Here is a 14,194-nt window from a genome sequence, read left to right as displayed (position 1 = left end):
AATAGTGTGTTTAATTACTATACCTTCTCTCTATTCCCAGAACATTGCTTGTACTTGTAGTTAAGAAAATAGTTTATCAAAGCTAAAGGAGGGAATACATTCCTTTATGGCCAAAGGATCACAAGGCAGAAAAATCTTTGCATTTTAATCTCACAGTTTCACTCAGAGTACAGTGCTTGGGCTAGAACTGTGAGGATCTTTTTTCCAGCTGGCTTAAAGCTTGAAAGTCCATCAACCTGGTGTAGGTTGAGCCAACCACGTTAATGTCCTGTCATGGGCACAACAAACAAGCACATTAGAATGTGAATAACCCAAGATAGTGTCAAAAAAAGGTCAGCCATCTGGCAATGATGCCAGATCTTATTAGCTTTATTGACCCTTCTCTGTCCTGTTCTTCTATCCACTAGCCCAGAACTGAGTTTTTAACTGATGCAAGTGACTTAAATGTCTGAGAACGCACTGTTATAAAAGCTGGAACAGGGTTTACAAATAATGTTTTTAGCCATGTATTCTGTGTTTCTTATTAAGAGAGGTATTTTATAGACAGTATTACTGACATAAAAGAATAATGAAGAAAATACATTTCATTTTATATTAAATATTTAAAAGATAGTATAGTACAATGGCAAAGAACATTGAGTTATTTTCAAAAATCTAGATTTTAGTTTAAATAGCCCTATGAACATCTTCATTTACTAGACTTATCAGCTATAAAATCAGAACAAGTCTGGGCAATAACTAAATCAAATAATAGTGATAAAAACATATAATACAGACATATTGTTTATGTACACATATGACTTATAGTAAATAAAAATAATAACATTTATTTTTATTGTTAATTTTTTGATCACACCTGGTTTGGGTCACACCTGGTGATGCACAGGGGTTACTCCTGGCTCATGCACTCAGGAATTACCCCTGGCAGTGCTCAGGGGACCATATGGGATGCTGGGAATTTGAACCTGGGTTGGCCACGTGCATCACAAATGCCCTACCCACTGTGCTATTGCTCCAGCCCCACTGATAACATTTATTATTTGTTGCATGATACTTTGTTGCTGTTTCATTGTCAGGAATTTCAATTATGGTGTCTGGAACGTGTACAATTGTTTACAATACTCACACAAGTGGTAGTGGTTACCTGAAATTACAATTATTGCGGCCTGAGAATCTCAGCATCAGTGCTAGGGAATGCATTTGGTGATGTGGGGCAGTGCCAGGATTGATTGCATTCATACGAGGCACTTCTCTGGAACCTCATCCCCAGGTCCTCATGTTTAGGTATTCGAACACTTGATAATCCTATACTTCCAGGTTCTTTGTGGGGCTGGGGCAGAGGTGAAAGTAGTGGTTTGAGTTATAACTGACATTTTTCAAGGGCTATTTCTGACTGTACTTAGAAGTGAACCCTACCAGTGATCGGGGTCCAAATGTGGTGCTAAAATTCTAACTGTGGTTATTCTCAGGCAAGGTAAGTGCTTTTCCTCCTTAACTATCTCTCTGACCTTCCACATTATATTTTTTTGAGAATGAGAATCCTACCAAGTGATAGCCAATGTAAGAAGTTGATCTTCAACCAACTAAAATACAAGTATAACCAAATTGGTGAAAGTAAAGAGTGATCGTATAAAACAAAGAGACCTAGAAAAAGAATATAATAAAACTTGGCAACACCCTTTAGTTTTCTTCATACTGGATTAAAAAATGCATATTATCTGAAGCCATGGACTGTCCAGTACTGGGAGTGGGGTTCGAACCCACGTGGACATACATTCATTGGATCTTAAGCCCAATGCCTTAACCACTTAGCCATCCCAGTAATCCTGTTTAACAGGCATTTTCATTTTTCCCACAGAGAACAACATCTCAAATTAAGGGTCATATCACCCAACTGTAGGTCTCTAGGATATTTCAATTTGGGGAAGGGTGTACAAGTGAAAGTTAATAAATGGGGGGTCATAGTACAAGATCATGAGGTCAACCAGTATTATAGTGTGGGCACATAAGAAAACAAAATTGTAAAAGGGTCACAGAATAAAACTTGACAAAGTTGGTATAGAGTGTTATTTTTAAGTTCTAAAAATAGTTATTAGTATCCTGCTTTTATATATATTTAAATCTAGTAAATGCAATGCATGGAAATATACTGAATAGTACTCTATTATTAGAGTATTTTAATTTTTTATTTTCATCTGCAACGTTGTTATTTGATGAATATTAATAATGAAAGGTCATTATTACAAGCTCACTATGTACTTGGCTCTTTTGTGAACTTTATTATAATAATCTTTTGATATTCACAACAAAAATAGAAGATTGGTTCAATTTTTACCTTCGTGAAAATGAAGAAATACAATAAACTTACATTTCCTCCAATGTTGACAGAGTTGATCTTCAAATAGTGGGCTCAAAAAAAAAAACTTGCTCCATTTTTCCTACTATTATTTTACCTTTGCTATCATTAAAATGCAGTGTGCAATGTTTTATTTAAATTAGTGTAGGAACTTGGACATTTTGCTGACAAATATATCCTTCTTCAGGGAGGTGGAGTTCTTAGCAGTGCTAAGTAGGGCTTCTGGAACACTCTGGATGATGCTGTAGTAGCTAGTTGGAGTGGATAATTCAGGCAAGGTGACGCAGTGCTGCTCAGAGTGGCAGCGCTAGGGGCCGTTCAGGTCATATCCTGTGGTGCATAGGAAACAAATGCTTTTCTAATGATGTTTTACTTTGTATCTGGGCTGGAGTGATAGCACAGTGGGTAGGGCTGCCTTGCATGCAGCCAACCCAGATTAGATTTTTCCATCCCTCTCGGAGAGCCCAGCAAGCTACTGAGAGTATTCTGCCCGCACAAGCAAAGCCTGGTAAGCTACCTGAAGCTTATTCAATATGCCAAAAACAGTAACAAGCCTCACCATGGGGACGTTACTTGTGCCCACTCGAGCAAATCAATGAGCAACAGGATGACAGTGATAGTGACAGTGACTGCTGCATATTAAGAAGGCATGCTTTAATTTATTCTAAATCCATAACGTTGACAAAAATTCCTATTATTGTCTATTTTTTTTACTTTACATTAAAAAATTCAGTTTATCTGAATGATAAGATTATGTGGAGTACTACAGACTATTTTTCTCCACGTGATTGTTCCTATCTTTAAAATGTTACCAAGATCTACATTTCTCACTACTTCCGCTCTCCTTCCATGCAACTGTATTCCCAGGATTGTGATAATAGCCTCCCAAAGTGTCCCTGAATGTATAGATATGCCCATTAGAGTCTATTCTTTGCATAATAGCCAGAACATAGAATAAAACAAATTTAAAATTACCACCACTTGGAAGGTTTGGGAATGGAGGAAGGTGGGAAAAAATCATTTTTAGACAAAGAAACAAGTTTACCTGTGATACAGCTTCAAAATAATCACAATTCCACAATAATCTCTGAAGATAAAATAGCTTTTCTTAGTTTGTCCCAAAGTGGTGGAGAGTGACGCATCCATTATTTCCCCATTAGCAGCAATTCATTGAATCTAGACCGGGTCAAATACAGAGCAAGACTTGAGGCAATCAGGCATTTTCGCTAAGGATGGATCTATCAAAATTTGATACCTTAAGGTTTCAGAGACACTATAAAATAAGGCTCACAATTCTGAATACTCATGAAGTTAGAACATCAAAACACCATCAGACATCAGGTAAAAATCAGTAGTATCAAGTAAACTACTAAGAGAGAAAAAGGTGCAATACTTCTGTCTTGGTTTTAATTTGAAAATAGAATATTACTGGCATAGTTGCCCACTAGACAAAATATAAAGTCTAATTCATGCTTATAAATTTTAGTTATACTGTTTGCTGAAATTATTAAATTTGAGGTATTTGGAAATGTGTCATATTTGAGTAGATTTTTAAAGAGTCAATGATATAATACAAATCAAGCACTTCAGCCAATTTCTGTAAGTTTCTTTATTATAACTTTCTGCACTCTGCATTAAATCACTTCCAAATAATGGCACTCATTAATTCTTTTACCCCATAATTTTCCTTTGCTAAAAAATTGTGCACCTAAAAAACTCATTGGACTCTTTAGATCATTTCAACTCACTTATCTTAAATCGTTCAGTAAACCGCTAATACATTACATACCAGATGTTATGAACCTCCGAATTTAGTGAAATGAATTAATCACTAAACACATATGGTTTGAAGGGACTCTGCAATTAAATAGCAGGATTTTGATACGGCTTGGTATGAGTGTTGGCAGAGATCTGCCTAGAATCCTGGCTGAAGGTCGCCAAAGAAGAAACCTGGAGGGCAATTTGGGTTAATCAGTTGAAGACTAGAGGTAGAGAAAATATTTCAGACAGGAAAAGCTGTGTCTGCAAAGAATAAGAGGTCAGAAAGAACAGGAGACACACTGGAAATTGCAAGGGATTAATAAGCCTGGAGCATAGTGCCTCGAGGAGGAAGCTGTTGCCACAGGCAGGGAGAAGTACAATTGCATTTTCAACATTATTTCTCCAAACCATTTTCTTTAGTGAGGTGTCACATATGATATGTGGAAGAAAATTAATTTGTACAATTAGAGTCAGACATTGAGAAAAAACACTTCTTTATAAATGGTGTATGAGACATTGAAAGCATAACTGCCCTTTCTGATTCTCAAATCACCTGCAACATACAATATTCCGTCTCTATATGTGCATGGCCATAGCCTTTACAGAGCACACAGTGAAACATTCAGATCCTCTTTCCCAGAAGAGAGAGAAAATATGTATGGGTATAAAATGGTACATAATTAATTTTACGAAGTTCATAAATTTTCTAAAACACATCCATGTTTGCTTTAGGCCACTGGGTTTGGATTTTGCACAATTTCGTAAAGATAACTAGTATGTTTTATTGCTTTACCTCTTCCAATTTTGTTCTTGCCATGTCATTCATTTGGTCATTCCTAGAATTATGTTGCAGTCTGTTCCTCAGTGTCTGTGCAATGGCCAATGTATATCAATCTTGTCTCATAAACAATTATCTGATAGTTTATTAAGTTTCAGGGGTTAGTGCCTCTCCTATGCCTCCTATAAATAACTCAGATAGGTTTGAACACAATTTTTCTTTCTCTGTTCTCAGCCAATATGGAAGTCTTAAGTAAAGTGGCTTAAACTGGATCAACTGTTTTAAGTATAGGTTATTAAAATAGGAACCTTATCATTTATACTAATAATATGTCAATGATTTTTCTCAGTGACAAAGTTTAATCAATATTAATCAATGAACCAATAACAATGATGAGTCTCATTCCCCTGACCCTGAAAGAGCCTCCAATGCAGCACCATTGGAAAAGACGAGTAAAGAGAGGCTTCTAAAATCTCAGGGCTAGGACGAATGGAGACGTTACTGAGACTGCTCAAGAAATTCAACAATCAACAGGATGGTATGATGTTGATGAATCAATGAACCTAATAATTAGAACTGTTATTTAGGAATTTTTATTTAAGAGTACTTGGAATATCTGTTCCTTTTACTTAGTATCTTTTGGGGTATGTTTGGATGTTTTTTGCTTGTGTGTTGGTTTGTTTTGTTTTGTTTTGTTTTGTTTGGCCATGCATGGCGATGCTCAGGGCTGACGCCTGACTCTGCACCCATGCATCACTCCTAGATGGGGAGTAGTAGGAGTTGGGGAGACCATATAAGATGGCAAGGGATGGATCTCAGGCTGACTGTGTGGAGGGAAAGCACTCTACTTACCCAGTATACAATCACTCCAGCTCCTTCAGCATCTTCCATTATAACCGAAGGCACTTGAACACTTTTTCATCTTCATTTAATTATCCTCTACAAGGGGCCTTGAGCATGGCTGTGACTAGGTTCTGGAAGGCTTTGGCCACCGGGACCTCTGCTCAGGGTGGGGAGGGAAGCTGGAGCCCATACCCACCGAGAGGCACTGAGGAACATAGCCAGATGCGTGAGCAAGAGACTCTCTGCAACATAAAAATAAATACTTCTTTTCTTATATTTCTCCTAATAAACAACATATTAATTTATTGCCAAATACTTAAGTGTCTGCATTGATATAGCTAAAATTCACGTTAGAAACCTTACCACAACCACTAAATACCTTTCATTGTAAGCTCAGTTTACACCAATTGATGCATATTTATTTGAATAAATACCTATGTTTAATATATGAGACATATATTTATAAAGTTTTAAAATAACATAAAAATCACGAATCACGAAATCACTTTGATCATCGATTTTCTCGAGCATTCTCAGTAACCTCTCCATTCGTCCTATCCCTGAGATTTTAGAAGCCTCTCTCTACTCGGCCTTCCCATTGATGCTGCATTAGAGACTCTTTCAGGGTCAGGGGAATGAGATCCAGCTTGCAGGGCTCTCCATGTGGGCAGGAAACTCTCAGTAGCTTGATAGTTTCTCCCAGAGGGAGAAGTAGGTTATAAGATATCTCTTCTGGGGAGCTTGCTTTCAAGTCTCTGGATGTTGGCCATTGATGGGATTACATACACCTGGGTTCCTCTGCCAGTACCTTCATGCCTGAGGCTTGTCCGAACATGTGGGGAGGGGCCTTGAGCATGGCTGTGGCTAGGTTCTGGAGGTCTTTGGCCACCGGGACCTCTGCTCAGGGTGGGAGGGAAGCTGGAGCCCATACCCTCCGAGAGGCACTGAGGAACATAGCCAGATGCGTGAGCAAGAGACTCTCTGCAACATAAAAATAAATACTTCTTTTCTTATATTTCTCCTAATCAACAACATATTAATTTATTGCCAAATACTTAAGTGTCTGCATTGATATAGCTAAAATTCACGTTAGAAACCTTCATCATCTGTAATATTCCATAGAGAGATCAAGACAATAATGTTTGGAAAGTATAAGAAGTGTTTTTGGCCAATCATATTTGCAAATTTTAGAATTAATGGTATACTTTAGATAATGGAAAATATCAAGAATGGGTGTTCCACTTTCCTAGTTTGGGAAAAGGTCTGTGAGAAATATTACTGGAGAATGACTTGAAAGTTTTCTTAGCCCAAATCATTTTAATCATGCTTTATTTTGAATGAAAAGAGTAAGGTACAATCTTCAGAAAATCACTTGTAGTCCCGTTGATCTTCGATTTGCTCAAGCAGGTGCCAGTAATGTGTCCATTTGTCCCTGTTGCGTGCTAGTGCAGGCTAATGATATCTGCTTGCTCCAGGAATAGGAAGAGCCTCAAATCGTTCATTCAGGGATTTGACGAAGAAATCTGACCATCTAATTGGTGGGCGGCCACGAAGTCTTCTGACATCCCATGGAATCCAGTCGGTAATAGTTCTAGTCCAGTGGTCATCTCTGAATCACATTACATGACCGGCCCATCTGATTTTTGATGGCTTGGCAAATGAGATAGCATCCCTGATTTTTGACTGTCGATGGAGGTCAGAACTCTGGATTCCTTCTCTTACTTAAGTGAGACATGATATTCTCAGCATAGCTCTTTGGATTCCTCTTTGAGATAGCATTCTCATCCTGTTTGCGTAGGGCCCAAGTCTCTGAGGCATATGTTAGTGCAGGAAGAACGGTGGAATCAAAAAGATGTGTCTGGAGTCAGAGATTCTTCATTCTCTTAACCACTTCTTTGATGCTCTTGAAGGCATTCCACGCTGCTCTCTTCCTTCTGCGCAGTTCTGGCACCAAGTCATTCCTCATGTTGATTTCTCGACCCAGGTACACATAGCTGCTGCATTCGGAGATGTTCATTCCATTGAGAGAAAATGGAGCTTCAGGGACCAGTTCATTTTTCATGAACATTGTCTTGTTGAGATTCAGCTGCAATCCAACCTTGCCACATTCGTCCTCGAAGTTGGCCAGCATTTGTGCCGCTTGGTTAATGTTTGGTGTTATTAGAATGATTTCATCAGTGAAGCGGAGGTGGAAGACCTCAAAGAAAGAAGAGCAGCAGTGTTGGCCAGTGCAGCAGAAGCCAGGAAAAGTATTCACAACGCTCGCCTGTCCTTCGCCAATTACAAGACCAAGATGACTGCCCTCCAACGTCCCGATGGATCTATCACATCTTCCAGAAAGGCAATAGAGAGGATTATTCATGACTTCAGAAAATACCAGAGTATTATATCATAAAAATTTAGTCAGCAACTGAATTGAAATTAATTTATCAGATTTTTCTGTTTTCTCTATCCAAGAATCTAAGGGCATATGAACAAAGATAACTCAGGAACACTATTGAACTATAACAACATTCAATATGATTTGTATGATTCCTAAAGATATTTCAAAAAGGTACACAAGTAGTATTTTTGTGTTTATATATATATTTATACATTTGTGTATCAACTCATTTATTTATTTATTCAATGCAGATTAAGAACCAGAAACTGTCTTAGGTGTTAAAGAGAGTCTGATCCATGTGGAACTACACTGTGTTTTATTTATTTTTTTAATTTTCCCTTTTTTGGCTTTTTTTTCTTTTATTGAATCACCATGTGGAAAGTTACAAAGTTTTCAGGTTTAAGTCTCAGTTATACAATGCTCGAACACCTATCCCTTCACCAGTGCACATATTCCACCACCAAGAATCACAGTATAGCTCCACCCCGCCCCCCACATCCCCAGGCCCCCACCCCGCCTGTCTAACTGATAAATTTCACTTTACTTGATTTCTCCGCGCCCGCACCCCCAGAATGACTGACGAAGAGGAGGCAGCTGCTTGGGACACCAGCAGCCCACCAGCAACCTGCAGTATGTGACTTGAGAGTTTCCGCCAGGTCCCCCGTGCGGAAATCTCTCTCTCTCTCCTTCAACTTTTTCCCTGGACTTTAGACAGAAACACAAAACCGCGCGGCCGCTGCCGTGGCCGCGACCTAATGTCATCTTAGTATCAGCAATATGTAATGGTTCCTTCTTAATGGGTCGGACTTTTGTGGGTGATCCTAACAAGAATAGTAAGTATTTTGTTGAAATATTGAAGGCAATCAAAGTGGTAGCCATCTCTCTAGACTGAACTAAGCCATATCCCCACGCCGGCTGAGAAGAAATATCCTTCTTTCTCGTGAAGAAACGTGGTGTGGTGTCAAACATAGTGTGATGTCCATTAAGCAAACAGACCTGGTGGTGTGGGAATGGGAAATAAGGGGAAAAATTAGGTACATGGACCAGCGGGACGCTGGTGGTATCTCAAGCCGGAGCCGATACCAGCGCAAGACCTTTGGTTCCAGAAACTGCTTGCAGACACTCTACTAGACTATCAACTAAGCCAGAGCCCCACGCCGGCTGATGACGGGAAATAACCATCCTCTTCGGTTTTTTTTCCCTTTGTCAGACAGCGTGGCGATTATTAAACAGGCGTGAACTCGGTGGCGTGGGGCAAGGGGGAAAAAGAAAAGTTATGTAACAAACAGCAGGACTTAATATCTCTATATTCTTAGTAATGGAGAACTATCAAATGCCTCATTGGCAATAGGACTGTCTTTTTCTTTTTGGGGGGAAACCCCAGCAACGGTAGTGAGTTGTGTGTTGAAATATGGAATGTAATCGAGATAAGCGCAAATGAAGTGAAACTTATCACGTACAAGGGTGGGGACTAGGGAGGTGGGAGGGGGCGGCAGATATACTGGGGGGGTTGGTGATGGAAGATGGGCACTGGTGAAGGGAAGGGTGTTTGAATATTGTATAACTGACATAATCCTGAGAACTTTGTAACCCTCCACTTGGTGATTCAATAAAAAAATTAAAAAAAAATTCACTTTACTTTCACTTTACTTTGATCACATTCAATATTTCAACACAAAACTGGGTTTTAAAAGCTGTCATCACACTTTACTGAGTGCAAGAGCAAAATATCATAATTTTTATTAGATAATTTTAAATTGTTCACTTACATTAAATTTCACGGCAGAGCCTGGCCAGCTCTCTGTGGTTTATTCGATATGCCAAATACAGTAACAATGATGAGTCTCATTCCCCTGACCCTGAAAGAGCCTCTAATGCAGCACCTCTGGGAAGAACAAGTAAAGAGAGGCTGCTAAAATCCCAGGGCTAGAATGATGGAGACATTACTGGTACCTGCTCATGCAAATTGGTGATCAATGGGATGACAGTGATAGAGTGATATTAAACTGAACAATTATGTTATTTTTACACTCAAAGATGATATATTAATAGACTACATATATTAAATTATCAGGCCATATGTAATAATTATTTAATGATGTTAAAATTATAAATAAATTTCTAATTTTTAGAACTCATACCAAATGTTTTAATTAGCTATCAATTTGTTCACAATTTAAAGATAAAAGATAACACCTCCTTTTTATACAAATTAATCATAAGAACTTACATTTCTTCAGCATAGCTGAATCTTAAAAGCAAGCAATTTGGGTCTTTGTCCCCCGTGTAGCCTATAAGTAATAAAGGCTTATGGGAAAGTCAACTGGGAGCTATTGTCTTAGTTAAAATACAGTCTGCTTTGTCTGGCTTCAGTCATCACTTAAAGCATTATGTGCTATGCTTTCGGGCATTACTTATTCTCTGTCTTGAATGGCATTCTAGGGCACAAAGATGTTTGCAAGGTTATCTTTGACCTCATCAGCCTAGTTTCCATTCAATGTTCTCTTAATAGTCCTACAGTCATTCACCTATTTAAAATAGAATGTGAGATAAAATTTTTGTTCATTTTGGAATATCACAAATGTATACTATATACAAAGTAATCATATTCATTAAAATTCAGTTGATATCTATTTATAATTTTGTGTGGGAGTGCTGTTTGTTTGATTTTGGACCACAGCTGGTAGTGTTCAGGGCTTGCTCCTTTCTCTGTGCCCCTAGTAATTCTTCTGGGACTATATTGATTGCCAAAGATTCAACCCAAGACACATGCATAGCAAACACCTACCTTGCTGTAACATCACTCAAACCCTACTGTTCGAAATTTTGAAGATTTAAAAAATACTTAGGCAATTAAATAAAATAATAATGAATATGCTTGATTAGTTATGGTGCTTTCCTCTACACATATCTAGATATAGAAATTTAAATGGCTTAAACAATATTAAAAGTGTATGTATTAATTGTAAAAATCTAAGAAATCTTGGTAAGTTTGGCAGTTTGACTTCACTCTGATTTCATTCCTGGTATATAATTCCAAATACCCACACTAGATAGGGCTTTCTTAAGGGGAAAAGAGACTATTCCATTTGGCAATAATTCTTTTCCCAGATGTTGGTGAAAATTTCATCTCATATTTTATGTAAGTCAAATTATTGGTCATGCCAGTGGGATCGCCATAATCTGTGCCTTCATTCTATATGATAATCAGTAAGTGCATGTGCCCCTTTAAGCTTAAATTCATAAAAATAAAATTAAAATTTAGCTTTGCACCTTATCAGCTGTATATCAAAAGTTTAAAACTCAAATGGGACTAGGTGCTACTATACTGATACAAATCAAATGTTTATGTTATGACACACAATTATTTAGTGGAAAATTCTGGACCTGTAGAAAAACAGATTTTATCTCTAAACTGAAACAAGGTTCTCAAAAGAAAAAAAAACCTAAACTATTATTTTTATTACTGTTGTAACTAAATAGGAACTTTGCCCTTATCACGTCAAAGATATATACAATATGCAAAATGATCAGATTTTGTTTGCCACAAGCTGAATATTTGAACAAAATTTGTTTCATTTTTTTTTGTTTGTTTAGTTCTGTTTGTTGACCATGACCATTAGCAGTTCTCCAACCAGATCTTCTTAAAGGAGCCACTTCAGAACCTACCACTGCAGAACTCAGCTACATTTCCTTTCCCAAGGAATAAGAGGGGTGGGAGACCACCCATAGAAAGAAGAGTGGGGGCAAAGTTCTGAAAGCACAACTGAGAGATCCAGGGTCCATATTGAGCATCACAGGGGGTGTGCCTCTCTCCCCCCAGGTCCCTCCCTGCTCACCTGCAATTCTCGCTGATAGTTCCCAGGGAGAGCGACAGTGAGGAGAAAGGAAGGAGCTATGAGGGAGTTAGATGCCCTGGGCCAGAATGACTTCTCAGACTTTCCCCGGCAAGTGCTTAAGGAGCCTAGATCCTAAGGACCTTCTAATCTTCCTAGCAAGAGACCTAATAAGGGCCAGACCACGAGATGGGAAATGACTCAGAATCATCTCTTAAGTGACTCCAGAAGCCACCCAGTCTTAAGAACTAGTGCCCTAGGTGAGGGCGTCTCTAACAGTTCCCAGTCATGACCTGTTGGCAACACGAAGAGCACTGTGGGAAGTGCCTCAGATACATGAAAATTGGTTTTAAATGCATTTTTGTCTGTTGTGCATTTAGAGGCCTTTTATAGTGGCCAAACTTGCTGTCACTGCCACATTCTGTTACAGGGTCCCAATTCACAGTTTACGAAGATGACTTCTATTGTGAGGAGGCATTGAACCACACCCAGCTATGCTTAATAGTTGCTCTGACCCTGAGCCCAGGGATCAATCTTGGCAGTCCTCGGGGGATCATATGTGGTTCCTAGGGTAGCATTGGGATCAGTCACATGCTAGGAATGTACCTATCCTTTGCACATCTCTCCGGATCCAGTAGCCAGGTTCTAAATCATGATTTGACTCTGGAGTAATGGGAATAAACCGTGTAAAAAGGGGTCTGAAAGATAGTACAGTGCATAGGACTTGCGGGACGATCTTTACTATGCCCTATGGGTAGGGTTTGGTCCCTGGCACTCTGTATGATTGCCCAGGCCAGCCAGGAGTAATCCCTGAGCATTGCCATCTATGGCACCAAACCTTCCCCACACCTCCAAAAAACTAAATAAATAGATAAAAGAATGAGAAGAAGAGATAAACTACCAAACTCCAGCTTCTCTCTGAGAGAGGAGTTAAGAATCTCTCCTTCAGGCTGGAGTGATAGTACAGTGACTGGGGAAAGTGTTTGCCTTGCACAAGGCCAACCCAGATTCTATCCTCAGTATGTCTTACAGTCCCTGGAGCACAGCAAGGAGTGAGTTCTGAACACAGAGTGAGGAGCATATCTGGAGCATTGCCAGGTGTGGCCCAAAACACACACACACACACACACACACACACACACACACACACACACAAAATCTCTCCCTAGCTTCTGTGGGGGTTTTTGAGACCTTGCACACAGGGGTCGGTCTTCCCTGCTCCCAGGCTCTTTGTGCTATAGACCTTTTCTTTTCTCTCTACCCAGTGTGTCTGTTCAAGCACAGGGAAAGTGTGTGTGTGTGTGTGTGTGTGTGTGTGACTATGTGCATGTGTGTGTGTGTGCGTGCATGTGTGTGTGTGTGTGTGTGTGTGTTTTCCAGAACATTACAGGATATGGGGTTTGGGGGCCGGGGTGGGGAGTGTAAGAGTCACCAGAGAATTTTAGTCAATATTCAGGAAACATCTATCCCTCACCTTTCTGACAGCAGGGGGAGGTGGGCGTGTCCTCAGGAAGGAGAACACTGACAAGGGCAAAGACCTTACTCAGTGGGTGAACAGAGAGGTGTCCCTGGGAGTCCAGTGATTCGTGACCCTCTGCTCAAAAAGCAGAGAAGTCCACCTGGGGGAGATGCCTGCCCTGAGCTCAGACAAGTCAGGTTCTTGGACCAGAGTCTCAACCTCTCCATTCCACATCTGTACCCTCATCACACACAATATCTGACCCTCATCACCAGCAAAGGGGTAATAATGATAGCACTTCTTCCTTCCTTCTTTTCCTCTATATCCTCCTTCTCCTCCTCCTGCTCTTCTTACTTCTTCACAAATTATGTTTCTATTAGCAAGGAATGCATGGAGATTTGGTTTGAGTTTTCAAAATATTAGATCTGCTAACCATTGTTTTTTAGGAGCATTAAGAAGAGAGATTAACCTAACAATGTCTATGGATTAGTTAGACCAATAAAGTGAGCATACTATAACTACTTAAAAAGAAAATAAATTATGGATTTCCAGGAAAGGTAACAGGGAAAATATATGCTTAAATTTTACTACATTCATAGTAAAATAAATATGTCCAGATTTTAATTTCTATAACAAAATTCATAGCTTTAACTTTCATAATATTAGGTCTCAAGTGGGACCACTTTGCATTTTGAAGGTATAGTTCATTGTTTAAAACTAATGGTCTACATTATTTATGGTGAAAAGGTGTAGCCTAATAGAAAATTGAGTTCCTATG

The 14,194-nt window shown here is 39.1% G+C and overlaps 1 non-coding gene across 1 annotated transcript; it reads right to left on the bottom strand.

Annotated features, from left to right (window-relative positions):
- Nucleotides 1-1,739: 1,739 nt before the first annotated feature.
- TRNAL-UAA (transfer RNA leucine (anticodon UAA)) lies at nucleotides 1,740-1,822 on the bottom strand. The gene has a single exon. It is a non-coding gene; the product is annotated as a tRNA-Leu (tRNA).
- Nucleotides 1,823-14,194: the final 12,372 nt, after the last annotated feature.

The sequence above is a fragment of the Sorex araneus genome, chromosome 1, assembly GCF_027595985.1.
Source record: "Sorex araneus isolate mSorAra2 chromosome 1, mSorAra2.pri, whole genome shotgun sequence".
Lineage (NCBI taxonomy): Eukaryota > Metazoa > Chordata > Mammalia > Eulipotyphla > Soricidae > Sorex > Sorex araneus.
Note: the sequence above shows the minus strand (reverse complement) of the source record. Positions and strands in the feature narration are given on the sequence as shown.